The sequence below is a fragment of the Schistocerca nitens genome, chromosome 1 (assembly GCF_023898315.1).
Source record: "Schistocerca nitens isolate TAMUIC-IGC-003100 chromosome 1, iqSchNite1.1, whole genome shotgun sequence".
In the NCBI taxonomy this organism is placed as follows: Eukaryota; Metazoa; Arthropoda; class Insecta; order Orthoptera; family Acrididae; genus Schistocerca; species Schistocerca nitens.
Window position 1 is genome coordinate 255,230,472 of NC_064614.1, and position 21,284 is coordinate 255,251,755.

The 21,284-nt window shown below is 42.1% G+C and overlaps 1 protein-coding gene and 1 pseudogene across 1 annotated transcript in view; both read left to right on the forward strand.

The window, feature by feature from the left end:
* Nucleotides 1–21,284, forward strand: part of LOC126241582 (parathyroid hormone/parathyroid hormone-related peptide receptor-like) — a gene marked incomplete at its 3' end in the record, with an annotated part of 617,417 nt that overhangs the window by 254,998 nt on the left and 341,135 nt on the right. The window lies entirely within an intron of this gene.
* LOC126213036 (5S ribosomal RNA) lies at nucleotides 14,510–14,627 on the forward strand (annotated as a pseudogene).

The following is a 21,284-nucleotide window of genomic DNA, read 5'->3' on the forward strand; positions in this document are numbered from 1 at the left end:
ACACATCTAAACTCCATACACCCCAACATCAAATTCACTATGGAGACTGAAAAGGAGGGTAAATTACCTTTCCTTGACGTCTTGGTCAAGAGAAGGGCTGACGGCACCCTAGGTCATGGGGTGTATCGGAAGACAACGCACACAGATCTGTATTTGCACGCAGACAGCTGCCACCACCCTTCCCATAGGAATGGGGTACTTAAAACTCTAGTACATAGGGCGCGCACTATCTCTGACGCAGAGAGTCTACCCCAGGAATCGGAACATCTGAGAACTGTATTTCAAAAAAATGGGTACTTAGAGTGGCAGATTCAACGTGCTCTCCGCCCAACCAGTGCAGCAAAACCTGTTGAGAAGGATGAATTCACGAGGGAGGAGGTAGGCACTGCATTTATTCCATACACAGGCGCACTCTCGGGGAAAATCGCCCGCATTCTGAAGAAACACCGGGTCGGAACTGTGTTTTGTCCTCCGAATAAAACCCGTGCACTGGTGGGGAGCGCCAAAGATGACCTCGGTTTGAGGAAGGCCGGCGTGTACCAGATTCCGTGTCAATGTGGCAAGTCATATTGGTCAGACGATGCGTACCGTCGAGCATCGATGCCGTGAGCACCAGAGGCACACTCGACTGATTTATCCGAGCAAGTCGGCGGTCGCTGAACATTGTTTGTCGGAAAATCACGCTATGGAGTATGACCGCACGAGGATTCTGGTACAGACGTCGAGATACTGGGACAGCGTTGTTAGAGAGGCCATCGAAATTCGCACCAATGACGACCTCATTAACCGTGACTGTGGCTATAATCTTAGCAAGGCTTGGGAACCAGCGATTGGGTTAATCAAGAGTAAATCGAGCAAACGTATAGTTGTGACGACCACGGCGGACAGAGCCATCACACCGACGTCATCTCAGACGCCGTCGCAATCTGTTCCACCGCGCGACCGTGGCGCGGGAGGCGGAGGGAGCGCGCCGCGGGCGGAGGGTATTTAAATCGGCCGCCGCCGCGACCGAACCAAGTTCCCTCTGAGCAACCATAGCGCACAGATCTCCGTGCCGGCACGTTCACAGGAGCTCAGACCGTCAGTTCACCTGATGATGGCGACATGTATGATCGCCGAAATATTGTGCCCGTTGGACACTATAGACCGGCACCACACCCGTGGATTTTTTGATTATCAAATACGCCGGGAGAAACTCAAGAATCACAACCTCAAAATAATTTCTATCCGAAATTTTACTTTTATCTGCTAATTTTATAATTTTTGACACGCCTAATTGGATCCGACAGTGTTAATTCAGTAATTTTGAATTTTGTAATTCCAACACCGGAATCGTAAACAGCGACCCTAAATATTAAAGAAGAACATCATTTTTGTAGAGTTTTATATGCAATTTGCTATTATGTCCAGGTTGAGAAGCGAGTTGGTTGCTGATGCGGGCCGCGCGGGATTAGCCGAGCGGTCTTAGGCGCTGCAGTCGTGGACTGTGCAGCTGGTCCCGGCGGAGGTTCGAGTCCTCCCTCGGGCATGGGTGGGTGTGTTTGTCCTTAGGATAATTTAGGTTAAGTAGTGTGTAAGCTTAGGGACTGATGACCTTAGCAGTTAAGTCCCATACGATTTCACACACATATGAACATATATATGCTGATGCGGTGCAGGGTGTGGGACAACATTTCGGGCAATCCCGTATCACGGCATCTTTTATCATGTGCAACAGCATTTCTTATTTGCATAGTGCGAGTCGCGTAAGACATAAAAAGAGCTATTTTCTCTCCAAATAAAGTTTTCGGCAAATGATAGTACAAAGTGTGGCGCGGAATTTTGTTGCGTATGCACTTTTGACACCCTCAGCTAGGAGGCGATCTGTAACATTACGAACAGTAATTAAATTTTCAACTGGCAAGATCGCTACAATCAATTTTTCGTGTAGATAATCGATTTCGGCAATTCTCTTTTGCCATCTTCAGATCTACTTTAACATCAACACACAATCTTCTCCTTACTGTACTGTATTGTTGAAACATCGATAAAGTGCATCAACAGCGCTATCTCATTCTAACTGAATCAGAATATCGTAAAATTAAATTGCATACGAAATTGCTTTTGCAGTTTGACTACAAGTACGAATACTACTGCATCATTGTTAATAGTATACGAAAGTGGAAGTTCTGTTGAAGAAAACAATGGTTCTAATGGCTCTGAGCACTGTGGGACTTAACTTCTGAGGTCATCAGTCCCCTAGATCTTAGAACTACTTAAACCTAACTAACCTAAGGACATCACAAGCATCCATGCCCGAGGCAGGATTCGAACCTGCGTCCGTAGCGGTCGCGCGGTTCCAGACTGTACCGCCTAGAACCGCTCGGCCACCCCGGCTCTGTTGAAGAAACTTAATTCACTCATCAAGTGGCATGCACGACCATCGCCAAACCAAAAGCAAGTCTGAAAGACACATCTCCATAAAATAAAAAAGTGTGGAGAAAATATTTCTGTCAGAAAATAAATCAATTACTTAAGAAAGATGCAATCTTGTTGTAACTAAAAAATACGCGATTTCAGCGACATTGAATAACTGCAGAATTTTGTTAAAAGAGAGCTTTTCCCGAACTTGGTGATAATCGGGCAAAATGAAATAGAGAATGTTTTTTACACGGTATTCGTTAATACTGGAACATCTCTATGTGAGCCATTCCATTGGCTCTATTGAGCTGCCTTTAGCCTTTACATACTTGCTAGTTGAGTACCGGGCATTGCCTAGAGAACAATGATAAATCCATAGGTATAGTAACTGTATAATACATGTAGTCCTTGGTGCTTTCATCTACTCTGTTTCTTGAACGGTTGTGGCAGTTTATTCAACCTCTGTGTAGAGACTAAGTAGCTTCTGCTGGGTCAAAGAGACATTAGGGGAGACTGGTCAGCAGCTATTGTATAAGTTGGTATACGTGGCCGGAAAGTATTTTCTCTGCCGATTTCCTCTTCTACCTGGCGACTTCTGTCTGGTAGCATTGAATAACACTGTTCGCTGGGTCGTCGGAAGGTAAGGTTGCCTGCTCTGGTCACCTCTTATATGCGATTAGGAATTTGGTAACAGTAAGGATTTTGTTTGGACTCAGATGTTAATATGTTTCTTAGAAGTATAATCGTGGTAGTTCATAGCGGAGTATCTATTTAAGTTAGAGAGGATGACGATACTTACTAATATTACAGTTAATTAACGGGATTCTTCGTCTTGCCACTGTTTAACGATGGGTGAGCGCTTTGTTCAACTCACGTCTTGTCTCATTTAGCATGAACCTCTAAGTGTGTGTGTGTGTGTGTGTGTGTCTGTGTGTCTGTGTGTTTGTGTGTGTGTTTTTTATCTGTTTGTCGTATTAGAATTCCTTTTTGGTGTTTTAGTTTAAATTCAATTAATAGGTTTTGTGTTTATTCGTGTTGGCTAGCTAAAATAGACGATGCACCCTTCCACCACGTAAAGATCCTTCAGCTCAACGTTCCTATTCATTCAAGCGTGCTCTTTAATTTCTAAACGGATGAGGATTTACTTTCATTCTATGCATTTATGTATGCTTTGTGTCTGTGAGTCGGAAAATTCCTGCGGAAGCCACCGACCACGTGGCTGGTCAGTAAAGCTAACGTTTCTCTGACCCATAATGTTTCTATCTGATGTACAAATTTATGTTCTTTCATTGTGGAATGAATATGAGTGTGCATGTAGACGATAAGAATCTATCCTTATACCAAACCAAAGCTTTCCCCGCGTGTTCAGAAATAGTATTGAAATAGTCGCTGTCTCATACATACAGTATCGAACATTCATACAGTGATCTTTATGGTGCTTAACTGATATTCTTATACGAATTGGTTTGTGGAATTAATGTTAACTGGCTGATACATTCCATTCACAACGCTAGTTGTGCAACCCGTCCAGCTATCAGTGCGGCTCCCTCGAAGTCATCTAATTAGATCTTCAAGAAAAAGTTTTATCTTGTATCTAATCTAATACTAGTTAGTTAGGTAACATCTCAGTGATTCTGTGCAAGCATGGTTGATTTACCTGTTAATCATTTCATAAATTATTTGATTGAAACTTACTCCGTACAAACGGGCACTAAGCTCATCTCAAGCGTAACCATTTGAAAGGTTTGTGTAGTTGAAACGCGAGTATATATCATGCAATACGAAATGTCAAAAGGAAATCATAGTTCTAATGAAGTGTTGAAGGTTTTTATATACGCAGCCTCCATGTGGAACTCAATCACTACTTCCTGCTGGACCTTATACCGACAGGCTAAACACAACAAGACCTGAAAATTGAGCAGGAAAGAGAACTTCCCAGAAGACGTGCGACATAATGGCCGCTAATTCCTTATTCTCTGTTTTCTTGCGTTTATCATGTCGCTGAAGGTTTAGCGTGATTTAACAAGTTTATTTTCTTTATGTTTGTGGTCAGGTCAACTTCTTTTGCCTCAGTCATCAGATAACCTGAGGGCGGGAAGTCATCGCACCTGTGCCTGTAATCGCATAATTTTTTTCTGTGCGTTATCGTACATGAAGTGTTCATGCATCGTATTTTCTTAGGCTCAGATTAGAGTCAGTCATGCCTATAAGAGGGTGACGAACTGCCTAAATATCACGTTGAGATGAGCCGATGTACTACACTCATGCTCATAAATTAAGGATAATTGCAGAATGTGCTGCCACACAACGTGGCACTACACAACACTGGTGCTAATAGCATAGGCACATAGGGAACACACACGACACAGATCTTTAAGTCCACGATATTCGTGATAAGCTGAAAAAAACCGACCCGAAACACAAGTGCTACAAAACGCCACTGTTTCCTGCGCATGTACCCCGACATCAGTATGGGATATGATCACCATGCACACGTACAAAGGCCGCACAACAGGTTGGCATACTCTGGATCTGGTGGAGCTGCTAGGGTATAGCCTCCCATACTTGCACTAGTGCCTGTCGAGCTCCTGAAGTGTCGTAGGGGTTTGAAGGCTTGCAGCGATACGTCGACCAAGAGCATCCCAGGCGTGATCGATGGGGTTTAGGTCTGGAGAAAAGGCAGACCACTCCATTCGCCTGATATCTTCTGTTTCAAGGTACTCCTCCACGATGGCAGCTCGGTGGGGCCGTGCATTATCATCGATCAGGAGGAAGGTGGGACCCACTGCACCCCTGAAAAGGCGGTCACACTGGTCCAAAATGACGTCCCAATACACCTGAACCTGTTACAGTTCATCTGCCAAAGACATGCAGGGATGTACGTGCACTGGCTGAGCGGTTCTAGGAGCTACAGTCTGGAGCCGCACGACCGCTACGGTCGCAGGTTCGAATCCTGCCTCGGGTATGGATGTTTGTGATGTCCTTAGGTTAGTTAGGTTTAAGTAGTTTTAAGTTCTAGGGGACTGAAGACCTCAGATGTTAAGTCCCATAGTGCTCACAGCCATTTGAACCATTTGAAAGCTACCTGCAGTATTCTCTGGCCGTCTGCGGGCACTGATGGTGAGATATCGGTGTTCTTGTGGTGTCGTACACTGTGGACGTCCCGTACCGTAGCGCCTGGACACGTTTCCTGTCTGCTGGAATTGTTGCCATAATCTTGAGATCACACTTTGCGGCACACGGAGGGCGCGTGCTATGACCTGCTGTGTCTGACCAGGCTCCACTAGCCCTAGTATTCTACCCCTCATAACGTCATCAATATGTGTTCTTTGAACCATTTTCAAAACACAGTCACCATTAGCACGTCTGAGAAAGTCTGCCACTTACTTGCTGCACCAACACACCTCTGCGCATGTGGATTACTGCCGGCCTCACCGTGCGTCGACCGCAGGTCAAATGCACCGCATGGTCATACCCCGAGGTGATTAAAACCCGCAAACCGCCCACCAGAGCGTTGTTTCACAAAGTATCAGCATTATTCTTAATTTATGAGCATGAGTGTAGATCAACGCTCATTAATCCACCATGCAGTTCGACCCGGGCCTAATTTCAGTGAAAGGATAGTGAAGAGATTTCGTCTAACAATAATAGCATTGGAGAGTAAATATGACTTCTGTAACTGTACGTGCTGACCTCTTAGTAACTTCTTGTCACAATTCGAGTTTTCATGTGTAATCTAGTATGGGTCTGTTCTTTGTTTTTCTGACAAGGGAACCTACCCATCGCACCCCCCTCAGATTTAGTTATAAATTGACACAGTGGATAGGCCTTGAAAAACTGTACACAGATCAATCGAGAAAACAGGAAGAAGTTGTGTGGAACTATGAAAAAATAAACAAAATACACAAACTGAGTAGTCCAAGTGTAACATATCGAACATTTAGGACTATATAACACGAAGAGCGCCGTGGTCCTCCGTTTCAGCCGCGCTCGCGAGTGGCCGCTGTTAACTCTTGCGCTGCACTTCAGTGTTTACATCGCTGTACTTGTGCTCCGCCGAGTGCCGTCCGTCCGTTAATCTCCGTGTTCGTTCCTGTTCCTTGTGATCTGATCGCTCTTTCTGTTGCTGCTACTTGGAATTTCGGTTGTTTAACCGAAATTGCTTCGCTGGATTAACCATGGCTACAAACCTCAGGAAGAATACTCTGGTATTTGCTTTTGACAAGGAATCCCGTCCTGTTCAGCCGACATCCCTGGAAATAGATGACTGGATTACACAGGTAATTGGTCTAAATTCTGAAACCGTTCATACCTGGCAACTGGATCAGGAAAAATACTGTGTTTTTGTCAAGTTAATCAGTGCTTCGACTGTTGATAAAGTGTTACGAAAGTGGGGCTGTGAAGTAGATTTTGTGCATAGAAATGGTTATAAAAGTAAGGTTTCCATCTATAGAGCGGACATTCATTACAAGACCGTTCGTGTCTTGAATCTTCCCATTGAAATTGAAAATGATAAGATTAAGGAAGCTCTTTCAAACTACGGAGACGTTAAATCAATTGCAAATGAAAGATGGTCGCCTCGCTTTAAACTGCAGTGTTTTAACGGGGTCCGCTGTGTAGAGATGGACGTTAAGACGAATATTCCATCTCACATAACTGTTTGTGGGTATAAGGCACAAATTGTTTATACAGGTCAGGAAGCTACATGTCGTATATGTAACGAAACCGGCCACTTCAGACAGGAATGCCCGCGGCGAACTGTTGTTCTTAAAAGTAATTTGATACAGCGTCAGAAGCTTACCTTAAATGATCTGTTACCAAAGAATAGCCCGGAACAACTGGTTGAGGATGTTAACGCAGCGGGCCAAGCTGATGTCTCCCTTCACGATAACAGTCAATTTCCCCCGTTAACAACAAAAGGAAACCCTGTTGCCACTACTCGTGAAACTGAAACGCAACCGAAAAAACGACCTCTGGAAATAACTGATGGTTGTTCAGAGGACGAGCTGTCTTGTCCCACTCCCTCACTTCGCAAGCAAAAACAGTGCGATGAGGAGGCAGAGGAACCTGAAGGCAAAATGCGAATGGAAACTAATGAACAGAAAGATAATACACATACGGTACCAGAAAATGAAGGGGATATAAGCAGCATTAATTTGCAAGAAACATCAGGTGCAGTAGCCGATTGCAAAGATCAGAATCTATCTGTTAATAAACAGATTCAGGGAGAGGTTGCAAAACTGCAGTCTCCACTTGTTTCCCTCGATCAGAAAGTGAGTGAAATTAATAAAGAAAGAGGAAGTGGTGGCCAAACTGAAATCACGGTCAACACCTCAGGGCAGGCGCCGGCAACCGAAATTGCGAAAGCGTCTGCGGCTGCTCCAGATAAGCCGCGAAGTAAAATTCCGACACAACCAAATGAGAATGTAGTTCGTAACCAAGGGAAGGGAAAATCCGGTAGGGGCGATCCAAGCCCAAAGAATGTTCAGTCCGAAACGGTCGTACACGAATCACTGGAGGAAAAATCAGAAAGTTTACCAGGAAATCAGTCTGCTTGCGTTACAAGAGAAAACATTAGAAGCAGAAAAAAAACGGGACAGTAACTAATAAACTGACTGAAGTGTTATTCCATGTTCAGCCTTCCGAGAAAGCTGTTACAGCTTAACTGAACCCTGAACCACATGAAACTATATTAGTTCATCAAAACAACTACATAGGGACAGCACAATGACGCAATCTTATTCTGTCACCACTATAAACATAAATAAAATCACGACTGGTTTGAAATTATTGGCCCTTAAGGAATTTTTGTACGAATCCGCGACTGATATTGCCCTGTTACAAGAAGTTCTAATTTCGGATTTGGTAATTCCCGGTTTTGTCAGTTACATAAATGTGTCTACCGAAACAAGTGTTGGAACAGCTATTTTGGTGAGGGAAGGGATTGCAGTAAGCGAGGTGGAACGACTGGAATCCGGAAGAGGAATAGGACTAAATATCTATGATGTGACTATCGTCAACTTGTATGCCCCTTCAGGAAGTTCTCATCGAGCTGACAGGGCACGTTTCTTCAAAGATGATCTGATATACTTGTTAAGGAAATCGCCAAGACAGTTATTACTTGGAGGTGATTTTAATTGTGTTTTAAATCGAAAAGATCAGTTACCTAATTTTAATTTCTCAAGTGAACTAAAACAACTAGTTACTGGTTTAGAATTAAAGGATGTATGGGAAATCAAATACCCCTCCAGTGTTGAGTTCACTTATGTCACGGCAATATCACGCAGCCGGATTGATAGACTATATATTTCTAAAAATCTTGAAACTTCCGTGACAAAAGTAGAAACCATTCCTACGTACTTTTCAGACCATTCAAGTGTCTTAGCTTGCATAAATCTAACAAGACAGCCGGTTCGCCGATTCAAGAATCAGTGGAATTTGAACACTTCCTTGTTAGTAAATCATGATTTAGAAGATCTGATTAAAGAAACATGGGCAATATGCCTGCGAGCCCGTAGTAGATATGCCACTGCTATTGACTGGTGGGTTAAAATGGCAAAGCCAAAGTTGAGGAAAGTTCTTATTCAATACAGTGCCCAGAGCGCAAGGGAAATGAAATGCACTATAGAGTATTACTATTCCGTTTTGAGAGATCTATATGATCAAGTCTCAGCAGGTTCCTCACTTCGGATAGCAGACATCAAAAAAGTCAAAGCCAAGTTACTTAATATCAAGAGAAGTCAAATGGAAGGGTTGAAAATAAAATCGAAGGCAAATTCGGTGTCAGAAGATGAAACTACTTCCCTATATCATTTAGTGAAGCATACGAAAAACGGGAGAAGGACTTTTATTGATGAAATTCGAACAAAACACGGTACGATTCTCAGAACCCAGCGATATCATGGACGAGATTTATCGCTATTATTGCGAGTTATATTCTGTACATCAAAGTAGAGATGCTTCCTTGGAAGAATTCCTTGACATCCTAGCCCCACAGCTGACAGATGATGACAACGAAAATTTTCTCGAGGTTGTCACTGAAGAAGACGTGTATGAGACTCTGTGCGCCTCACCACCAAAAAAATCCCCAGGACCGGATGGTCTGCCAGCAGAGTTTTACATCCGTTACTGGCCAATAGTAGGTGCAAAAATTACGGACATTGTAAATGAGGTTATTCAGGGGAAAATGATTCCGGCTGAGTTTAAGGAGAGTAAAATTGTTTTGGTGCCAAAAAATAATGGAAACAAAGATTTAAATAATTTTCGTCCAATTTCACTGCTGAATTCTGATTACAAATTAATAGCTAGAATAATAAACAAGAGAATTTCATGCCTTACAGATAAAATTATTAGTCAACATCAGAGCTGTGCACAAGGCAGAACCATTTTCCAAAATCTAGCGGAATTCAGGGATATCATTGCAACAAATTCTGTAACAAACATAAAGTGTGCTTTATTGTTTTTAGACTTTTATAAAGCGTTCGATGTAGTAAATCATGAATATCTTCTACAGACATTGAAGAAAATAGGTTTCAACGATAGGGTCATACAGTTGATTAAGAACATAGCAACTGGAATAAATGCTAAAATAGCGGTGAATTGTCAACAATCCAGGCCGATGCAAATACAACGAGGTGTTGCTCAAGGAAGTCCTCTGTCCATGTCGCTCTTCGCCATTTCGCTGGAACCTTTCCTCCGACATGTCCATGCTACATTAAAAGGCTTAACATTATCAGGAAATAAAACAGTTATAAGAGCCTATGCTGACGATATAGGGGTCATTATAAGGAATAATGACGAGGTAACCACGCTAGCAACGGTGATTGATTCGTACTGTAGAGCATCTGGAGCCAATGCAAACGAAAAAAAAAGTAAGATGTTAAATCTCAGAGGTTTTGATAATATCAACGTCGAGTGGGCAAAAATTGTCCGACAACATAAAACACTTGGGATCACCCTGACAGCATGTCCTATGAAAATGACGGCTTTAAATTGGAAAGTTGCAGCAGATAAAGTGCAAGGAGCCATTGTAGAGAATTTAACTCGATATATGAACCAAGTTCAAAGAACACAGTATATCAACTCATGCATCCTTGCTAAGGCTTATTATACTGCCCAGCTGTTTCCAATACCGAGAATGATAGCGAGGAGAATAATGTCCAAAATCACCAACTTTTTGTGGAGAGGTGAAGTGTTAAGAGTACCTGCTAAAGTAGCCACTTTAGATCCTAAAAATGGTGGACTAGGATTAACTGATATAACGGATAAAGCCTCTGCTCTTTTTATCAAAAGGCAAGTTAATTTAATAAGAGACTCGCGAGAAAGCATAACCAGCCAACTTTTCGAGATCATTAAACCTCCAAGCCTGCTTCCCCCGATTGACGTGCAGAATATCAACAGCCGCTTACAGCACGTGAGGATTTTCTATGTTGAGTTTAGTTATGTCAGTGTCGAACTCAGGCAGTCACGACACTTAACATCGAGAGCCATAATGCGGGAACGAAAGAAAAGCGAAGGAAGAAACAAAATAGAACGACAGTTTCCAAACATTGAGTGGACTGAGATTTGGAAAAACATTAGTTCTAATGTGCTCACGTCTAACATAAAAACGGCATGGTACAAGACAGTTAACAACATAGTTAGCACCAATGAAAGACTGCACGCAATCGGACTCTGTGGAACAAATTTATGTCAACAATGCCATCTAGTTGACACAGTACTTCACAGATTTACTTGCAGTGGTCACATGAATAGTTGGAAGTGGGTCCGAGAGCAAATAGCTCTGATTACAAGAACATCCCCTGAGTATATATCGCTGTCATTGATACACAGACCTGACGCACGCTATTTCCCAGAAGCAAAAAATAACGCTGTGCACTGGTTGCTGGGAAATTTTGTTAACTACGTCCTTAACAAATTAGGATCCGATAGCATCATAGAGTTCAAGGTACACATGCTGTGTGAGTTTCACAAAATTAGAAGCTATTCGAATCACAAGAAAAAGTTCGGTAATATGTTAAAAATTGTATTTGAAAGAATAGGCATTGGTTAAGACAAAAAAGAAGACTGTGTTGACAGTGATGTATTGTAGTTACCTTAAGGATACTATTTACGATTTTACAGTATATTAATGATGTGTACTTTTTCTACTTCAGAGAGTAGTTTTTGCAACTTATAAGCTAATGTACAGAACTTATGTGAGATTGAGATTGTGTGTCGAAATAGTGTCAAAACACAAAACATTAAAGGTGCAGTATTGGCTTATACTAGAAATTTGGAAATAGACAGTTTTTATAGAAATGTCCTTATCGATTGTTTAAAACCATAAGATTCTATCTGATAAATGTAATATTCAATGGTTGGCACATTGCCCTGTTCATTTTTGCACTGCGATGTGTTAAGTCAGTTTCTCAGTGAAAGACTGATTATATAGATCTGATCCAGTGAAAAACTGATTATATAGATCTGATCACTTCAGATACTTAAGATTCAATTAATGTCCAGAAAGTGTAGTTGGAAGGCTAGTCAACTTTTTTATATATCTCCTTTCCGCCATTCTCAAGTATTTCAGAAATTGTCTAATATGATTACAAATTGTTTTCTATTAAAATTATCCCATCAACTTGCTGATATCCATCATAAAGAAATTATGCTTCTGTAAAGATTGCACCTCATGTAATTCAAAGTGCAGATTTTACTTCTTCAGGTTGAAGTTTGAATGTCTTTAAAAATTTTGTTCTTGATGTTTAAATTAATTCTTTCTGGTAATTAGTCAGTAACACAATCCTCAGTTGTCTTTCCTTAACGTCAGCGTAACTGAAATGTTTAAATAACTTCATGTATGCATAACTTAGTATGTATTTGGAGTGTAACATTGTTTTTTTAATAAATGTTTTTATAAAAAAAAAAGTGGTCCCGTGGTTAGAGTGAGCAACTGCGAAACGAGAGGTCCTTGGTTCGAGTCCTCCCTCGAGCAAAAATTTTACTTTATTTTCGCAAAGTTACGATCTGACCGTTCATTCATTGACGTCTCTGTTCACTGTAATAAGTTTAGTGTCTGTGTTTTGCGACCGCACCTCAAAACCGTGAGATTAGTAGACGAAAGGACGTGCCTCTCCAATAGGAACCGAAAACATTTGATCGCAAATTCATAGGTCAACCGATGCCTCCACAGGAAAACACGTCTGAAATATTCTATACGACACTGGTGACGGCATGTGCGTCACATTACAGGAATATGTTGTCGACCCACCTAACTTGCACACTTGGCGAATGGGTAAAAAGATTCTTCTACCTTGCCCGATTTAGGTTTTCTTGTGGATGCGATAATCACTCCCAAAAAAGTGATGAAAACATTGAGTTTGCCGCATAAACGGCAACAAATGAATGCAACAGTTTCACAGTCGCACAGTTTTCCCTGTGCTCTGTCAGAACAAACGTTTTCAAGTTTTCCGTGTGTAGACCGTCAAATCCTTCATGTGTCCAAGCAAATCTGAACACGTCCTGGAATTTTGGAGAGCAAAGTTGATCATGTCTGAGTGCATGAACTTTGATAATTGTCTGAAAATAAAAAATTAAAACTTTTCACTAGAGGGAGGGTTGAACCAGGGACCTTCCGTTCCGTAGCTGCTCACGGTAACCACGGGACCACGGTGCTCCTCAGCAAATAGGTTCCTTAATGTGACATATCTTGCACACGGACTACTCAGTTTGTATATTTTGCTCATTTTTTTCATAGTTCCATACAACTTCTTCCTGTTTTCTCGATTGATCTGTGTTCAGTTTTTCACGGCCTATCCCTGTGCCAACTTATAACTAAATCTGAGGGGGGTGCGATGGGGAGGTTCCCTTGTGAGAGTGTGTGGCAGTCACACACAGGACGCGGGCGCAACAGAAAAAGCGGAGCCCGTTAAGCAGCAGGCTCTGGTGGGAACGCCGGTGGGCGGGGCCGCAAGTAATGAGCCGTGTGTTGCCAGAGTTGCGTGGGCGGCGGCCGCCAGAGTGCGAAAGTTTACTGTCTACTTCATGGCAGGTCTCCACGTTTGCCCAGGGAAGCAGAGCTGTGGGGTGAGAGAAAGAACTTGTATTTATAATAGGAGTCCGGCATTGTACCGTGTTCAGAATGGTCCCTATGGGAGATAATCTCCAACTTTCGGAAAAACGTGAAGAGGAGTAAAATTAGTTCCCATGACTGGTGCGAAAAACGCCGATAGGAAAAAATACATACATGTGACGTTGTGAGTCAAAGCACATAGAGGGAAGTTTTTGTAAGAAGAGAAGAGTTTTTAAACGATTTACATTCATGGAGGAACTTCAGATGAAGAAGGCATTGTGCCATTGGGGACAGAGAAATGGTTGGCGTTCGTGTTGTCTTTGGGGGGGGGGGGGGGGGGGGAGGAAAGGGAAAGCTGCTTGCTTCTGATAGAAAAGAGGAGACTTTAACGTGCGTCGTGGCGCTGAACGCATCTCTGCAAGTTGCGGTCTCCACTGCAACAGACAAATGGAGAATCAGCGTGGTAGTCTACAGAAACACGGTCGTAAATTCGCACTTTACAGAGCCATAGGCTGAGGCAACACTCTTCTCATATTCCACTGATAAATTGTGGTGAGCAGAATAGCACCACCACCAGGTTAGGACAATCTGCGATTAGAATACACTTTGAGAATATAAAGTACCTTTTCTGGGTCGATCAGTGCGTTGGTAGATGCATGCGTCTTTTTCAGTTTAACATTCAGCAAGCAATCGATGTAAACAATTAGTAGGAAATCGTGAGCTATTTTCAGAACTTCAGTTGCTGTTACAGCCGCCCTACTCAATTCTCAAAGTAACTTTGCCAAAAGTAAGTTTCATTTCCTTTGGAGTTCTGGGTACATATTGTATTTCTAATTTTGTTCCTATCAGACAGGCATACGCGTTTCCATATTTGTGTTTTGTTTGAGTAAATTTATATATTCATTCAAATCGTGTTTTTCTTAACACCTTAAACATTTTAATTTTTGTATTACGCAATTCTCCCCTTCCAGATTCACAGCCAGGGCCTTACAATTTCGTTGTATTTATTCACCCCCCTTGCATACCGTAATTTAGCTTGGGTCTTAAGGGAGAGTGGGCAACGGCCTTGCCGCAGTGGATACACCGGTTCCCGTGAGATCACCGAAGTTAAGCACTGTCGGGGGTGGTGAGCACTTGGACGGGTGACCATCCAGGCCGCCATGTGCTGTTGCCATTTTTCGGGGTGCACCCGAATAGTGGCGGCTTCGGTGAAGAATACCGTCATATCGACCGGGAGTGCGGTGTGCTGATCCCACGACCCTCCTATCCACATCCTGCACTAAGGATGACAAGGCGGTCGGATGGTCCCGGTAGGCCACTCGTGGTCTGAAGACGGAGTGCTTAAGGGAGAGTGACAGCCTCATAATTAATTTTATGATTCACATTTTTACATTTAACAGAGCCAGAGATCCGAACATAAAATTTTTTCTGATACTTGTCTCCACGCAAATCCAGATCCATTCCATTCAGCAGATCATGAAACTCTTCTTCACTTTCACTCAACATAGCAATGTCATCAGCGAATCGTATCATTGATATCCTTTCACCTTAAATTTCAATTCCACTCCTGAACCTTTCTTTTATTTCCATCATTGCTTCCTCGATGAACAGTTTTAACAGCAGGGGCGGAAGACTACATCCTTGTCTTACACCCTTTTTAATCCGAGCACTTCATTCTTCCCTCTTGGCTATTGTGCATATTGTATATCTGCCGTCTGTCCCTATAGCTCGCTCCTATTTTTCTCAGAATTTCGGACATCTTGCACCATTTTACATTGTAGAATGCTTTTTCCAGGTCGACAAATCCTGTGAACGTGTCTTGATTTTTGTTTAGTATTGCTTCCACTACTAACCGCAACGTCAGAATAGCCTCTCTCGTCCCTTTACTTTTCCTAAAGCCAAAACTGATCAACATCTAGCGCATTCTCAGTTTTCTTTTCCATTTTTCTGTACATTATTCTTGTCAGTAACTTGGATGCATGAGCTGTTAAGCCGATTGTGCGGTAATTCTCGCACTTGTCAGCTCTAGCAGTCTTCGGAATTGTGTGGATGATGCTTTTCCGAAAGTCAGATGTTATGTCGCCAGACTCATACAGTCTACATACCAATGTGACTAGTCGTTATGTTGCCACTTCCCCCAACGATTTTAGAAATTCTGGTGAAATGTTATCTATCCCTTCTGCCTTATTTGATCTTAAGTTTTGGAAAGCTCTTTTAAATTTTGATTCTAATACCAGGCCCCTATTTCTTCTAAATCGACTCCTGTTTTTTCTTCTATCACATGAGACAAATCTTCCCCCTCATAGAGAATTTCAATGTATTCTTTTCACCTATCCACTTTCTCGTCTGCTTTTAACAGTGGAATTCCCGTGGCACTCTTAATCTTATCACCCTTGCTTTTAATGTCATAGTAGGTTGTTGGGACCCTTTCTGTATGCTGAGTCAATTCATTTTTTTTCAATTTCTTCACATTTTTATTGCAGCCATTTCGTCTTAGCTGCCATGCACTTCCTATTTATTTCATTCCTGAGCGACTTGTATTTCTGTATTCCTGATTCTCCCGAAACATTTTTGTACTTCCTCCGATCATCGATCAATTGAAGTATTTCTTCTGTTACCCATGGTTTCTTCACAGTTAACTTCTTTGAACCTATATTTTCCTTCCCAACTTCTGTTATCGCCCATTTTAGGGATGTCCATACCTCTTCAACTATATTGCCTACTGAACTATTCCTTGTTGCTGTATTTATAGCTTCGTCATTCCTTAGTACTTCCGTATACCACTTGTTTGCCTATTGATTCTTCCTGACTAATGTCTTAAACTTCAGCCTACTTTTCATCACTACTATGTTGTGATCTGAGTCTGTATCTGCTCCTGGTCACACCTTACAATCCAGTATCTGATTTCGGAATCTCTGTCAGACCATAATGTAATCTAACTGAAATCTTCCCATATCACCCGGCCCTTTCCAAGTGTAACTCCTCCTCTTCTGATTCCTGAACAGAGTATTCTCTATTACTGGCTGAAGTTTATTACAGAACTCAATTAATATTTCTCCTCTCTCATTCCTTGCCCAAGCCCATTTTCTCCTGTAACCTTTTCTTCTACTCCTTCCCCTACAACTGCGTTCCAGTCCCCCATGACTATTAGATTTTCATCTCCCTTCACTTTCATTATCTCTATATACTTTCTTTATGTCTTCATCTTTAGCCTGCGACATCGGGATGTATACCTCATCTATCGTTGTCGCTGTTGGTTTGCTGTCGATTCTGATAAGAATAATCCTTTCACAGAAGTATTTATAGTAAAACACCCTCTGCCCTACCTTCATACTCATAGCGAATCCTACCCTGTTATACCATTTTCTGCTGCTGCTGATATTACCATATACTCATCTGACAAGAAATCCTTCTCTTCTTTCCACTTCACTTTACTGACCCCTACTATATCTAGAGTCAGCTTTTGCATGTCCCTTTTCAGATATTCTAGTTTTCCGAGCACGTTCAAGATTCTGTCATTCCACGCTCCGACTCGTAGAATTTTATTATTTTGTTGATTATTCAATCTTTTTATCATGGTAACCTCCCCCTTGGCAGTCCCCTCCTGGAGATCCGAATGGAGGACTATTCCGGAATCTTTTGCTAAAGGAGAGATTACCATGACACTTCTTCAGTTACAGGCCACATGTCCTGTGGATACACGTTACGTGTATTTAATGCAATGGTTTCATTGTCTTATGCATCCTCATGCCGTTGATCTTCTTTGCTGATTCTTCCACCTTCAGGGGCAGTTCCCCACCCCTAGGACAAGAGAGTGCCCTGAACCTCTGGCCGCTCCTCCGCACTCTTTGACAAGGCCGTTGGCAGAATGAGGATGACTTTATGCCGGAAGTCTTCGGCCGCGAAAGGGTAACAGAGGAAATACGTCAGTTGATCGATGAGTGAAGGAAGTACAAAAATGTTCTGGGAAATTCAGGAATGCAGAAATACAAGTCACATAGGGACGAAAGAAAAAGGAAGCGCAGGGAAGCTAAGGCGAAGTATGTGCATGAAAGACGTCATTGTCGGAAGGACTGACTCAAGTTACAGCAAAGTCAAAATAGCCTTCGGTAAAATTAAACGCAAGGGTGGTAACATTAAGAGTGCAACGGGAATCCCAGTGCTAAATTCAGAGGAAAGAGAAAGAGGATAGGTGGAGAAAGTACATTGAAGGCCTCTGTGCGATCGAAGACTTGTCTAATAGAAGAAGAAACAGAAGTTGATTTAAAAGAGATAAGGGATCAGAATTTAAGAGAGCTTTGTACGGCTTAACACAAAATAATATAGAAGGAATACATAACATTCCATGAGAATTTCTAAAATCATTTGGGGAAGTGGCAACGAAACGACTATTTACGTTAGTGTGTAGGTTGTAGCCGGCCGCGGTGGTCTCACGTTTCTAGGCGCGCAGTCCGGAACCGTGCGACTGCTACGGTCACAGGTTCGAATCCTGCCTCGGGCATGGATGTGTGTGATGTCCTTAGGTTAGTTAGGTTTAAGTAGTTCTAAGTTCTAGGGGACTGATGACCACAGCAGTTGAGTCCCATAGTGCTCGAGCCATTTGAATCATTTGTAGGTTGTATGAGACTGGCGACTTACCATCTATCGGAAAAATATCATCCACCCAGTTCCGAGGACTACAAGAGGTGGCAAGTGCGAGAATTATCGCACATTCAGCTTAATCATGTACACAAGTTGCTGACAAAAATAATATACAGAAGAATCGGAAAGAAAATTGAGGATGCGTTAGATAACATTCAGTTTGGATATAAGAAAGATAAAGGCCCCTGGGCTTCAATTCTGAGTTTGCGGTTGATAATGAAAGCAAGACTAAAGAAAAATCAAGACGCGTTCATACGATTTATCGACCTAGAAAAAGCGTTCGACAATATAAAATCGTTCAAGATGTTTTAATTTCTGAGAAAAATATAGGTAAGCTGTAGGGACAGACGTGTAACATGCAGTATGTACAGGAGCCAAGAGGGAAAAATAAGAGTGGACGACCAAGAAGTATTCTAATTCAAAAGAACGTAAGGGAGGGACGTAGTCTGTCGCCCCTACTGTTTAGTCTGTACCTAGAAGAAGGAATGGTGGAAATAAAAGAAAGGTAGAGCTGTGGGATTAAAATTCAGTGTAAAAGGATATCAATGATAGGATTCGCTGACGACATTGCTGTCTTCAGTGAAAGTGAAGAAGAATTACATAATCTGCTGAATGGAATGAACAGGCTAACGAGTGCAGGATATGGACTAAAAGGAAATCGAAGAGAGACGAAATAGTGAGAAGTAGCAGAAATGAGAACAGCGAGATACTTAACATCAGGACTGATAGTCACGAAGTAGATGAAGTTAAGGAATTTTGCGTCCTAAGCAGCAAAATAACCAACGGCGGACGGAGTAAGGAGGACATCAAAAGCGGACTAGCACTGGCAAAAAGGGCATTCTTGGCCGAGAGAAGTCTGCTATTATCATACATAGACCTTAATTTCTAAGAATGTACGTTTGGGGTACAGTATTATATGGACTGTGAGAAAGCGCAACAGAAGGGAATCCAAGCATTTGAGATGTGGTGCTACAGACGAAAGTTGAATATTAGGTGGCTCGATAAGGTAAGGAATGAGGAGCTTCTGCGCAAAACCGGAGAGGAAAAAATATGTGAAAAATGCTGACAAGGAGAAAGGACAGAATGGTAGGATACCTGTTCAGACATCAGGGAATACTTCCATGGTACTAGAGGGAGCTGTAGAGGGCAAAAACTGTATAGGAAGACAGAGACTGGAACACATACAGCACATAATTTAGGACGTGGATGGTTGAAAGTGCTACTCTGGGATGGAGGGCTAGCACAGGAGAGGAATCGGTGGCGGGCCACATCAAACCAGTCAGAAGACCGATGACTATAAAAAAAAGAATCATGAATCTTACCTTTCAACATATTCACAAAAATTTAATGTACTGGTTACAGACTTCACAAAAGCCTTTGCATTCATAAACAGAAAGCTAGTGACAAAACCCTAGAGGAAACCGTAAGGGAAACAATACATTCACAGGAACCATAACCGTAATACTACTAGCGATCGAAATAAGGATCTCAGACAACTTCTCCCTATCGCAGCTGATACTCCAACGAAACGGAGTAATTCAGGGAGACTCAATGATTCCTCTGGGAGCAGAAAAAAACTGTGAGAATACCCAATAGGAAGGACATCATCTCATAAGCATATGCAGACGATACTGTAATAGGTTTTAAGGACATTGCAAAGCAACAAGAATTAATAAACGATACGGAGGACTGGTGCGCCCACCAGGCCAGCGAAATAAATGAGGGTAAAACGGAAATGGTAGTCCTCAGAAATTTAAGAAGAGCACCTGTATCAGCTGAGACATGCATATGGGGGAGCAGATTGAAAATCGTACCAGGCTTAAAGACCTAGGGATATAAACAAGTGCAAAATGCTTTACAAAACATGCAACGGAGAAAGAAATGTAAGTAGTAACGGCCATCTGTGAAACAAAATGCAGGAGATCTCTCTCAGTGAAAACTTAACGACAACAGAAAGAGTAAAGGCCACCCTTATAAACAAAGCGATCGCGTGTCCAAACCAGCAGGATCGAGACTTATGTACACTTGACAGCAAAAAAAGTGGGTCACTGCTGAATACAACCAACATAACGTCGCTGTGTTGCAGGTCCTCTAAACACCAAAACCCCTTGGGGTACAGTCGTTTGACTACACCCAATGGGTACCGCAAGAGACTACTAAGAGGCAAAAGTCTTTATAGCAGTCAGTCTAAGCGTCAACTAATATCGTCATACAAAACATATTAGAAAACACGTTCTAAGCGATGGGACACCCCATAACACTCATAAACTAACCTTAATTACAACAAGTTACATACCAAAAGTTCTGAGAAAACGGATTATTTTACATATATCGTACAGTAATACTTCAGACAATATATGAAGTTACAAAGCTGTACGGCAATTCAAAAAAAGTTTTTCGCTCTCTAAACGATTTTCCATCCACGTGCTGAAGGTCGCTCAATGGCGAGTGGCTCTGGGAACTGGATATTGGACGAACCAGTAGAAAACGTGATTAATGGCAACAAGCACTCTAAGGAATTCTCAACATTAACAGCAAATCACCTATAATATCATTGTTCTCGTAACACGTCAACAGCTACGTGTACACAAATTTGAACTTTAAATGACATGACTAACGTCGTCGTTCTGGACCTGGGTTCAAACCCAGAACCTATAGCCATTGCTAACTAAGCTAAGCTTTGTTTGTGCTTTATTGAGACCGGATCACTAGGCATAATGAGACGTGAAGTATAAACGTTTGCACCAGTATCAGTTATCAATTCAGATACTGAAAATAAATGACGAAGATGTTTGTACTGAATTGGGAATCCAGTCAACAGTTACCGTCCTGGGAACTACCCCCAACGACGTTTAATATGGTGTCATTCACAAGGAACAAGGTATGCTCATGTTTAAAATAGAAATGCCATCATATAAAGCTTGTGACAGGGATGCGAAACCAGCACCTAATCGGATTGGTAACGAAGTAAAGTCATGCTCAAAAGTATCCGAACGACCTGGATTGCATTTCGCCTGATTCCCATGCAACCCACATAACGCATCTGTCTAGCATGTCCTCTAATCGCTCCTTGATACAGTCGTTTGACTCTTGAAAATGGTTCCAACAAGTCACCACTAGAAAACACTGCTCTGTATCGCAATAACTCAGGATGTAAAGTAATACCACGATACTAAAAATATCAGGGAAC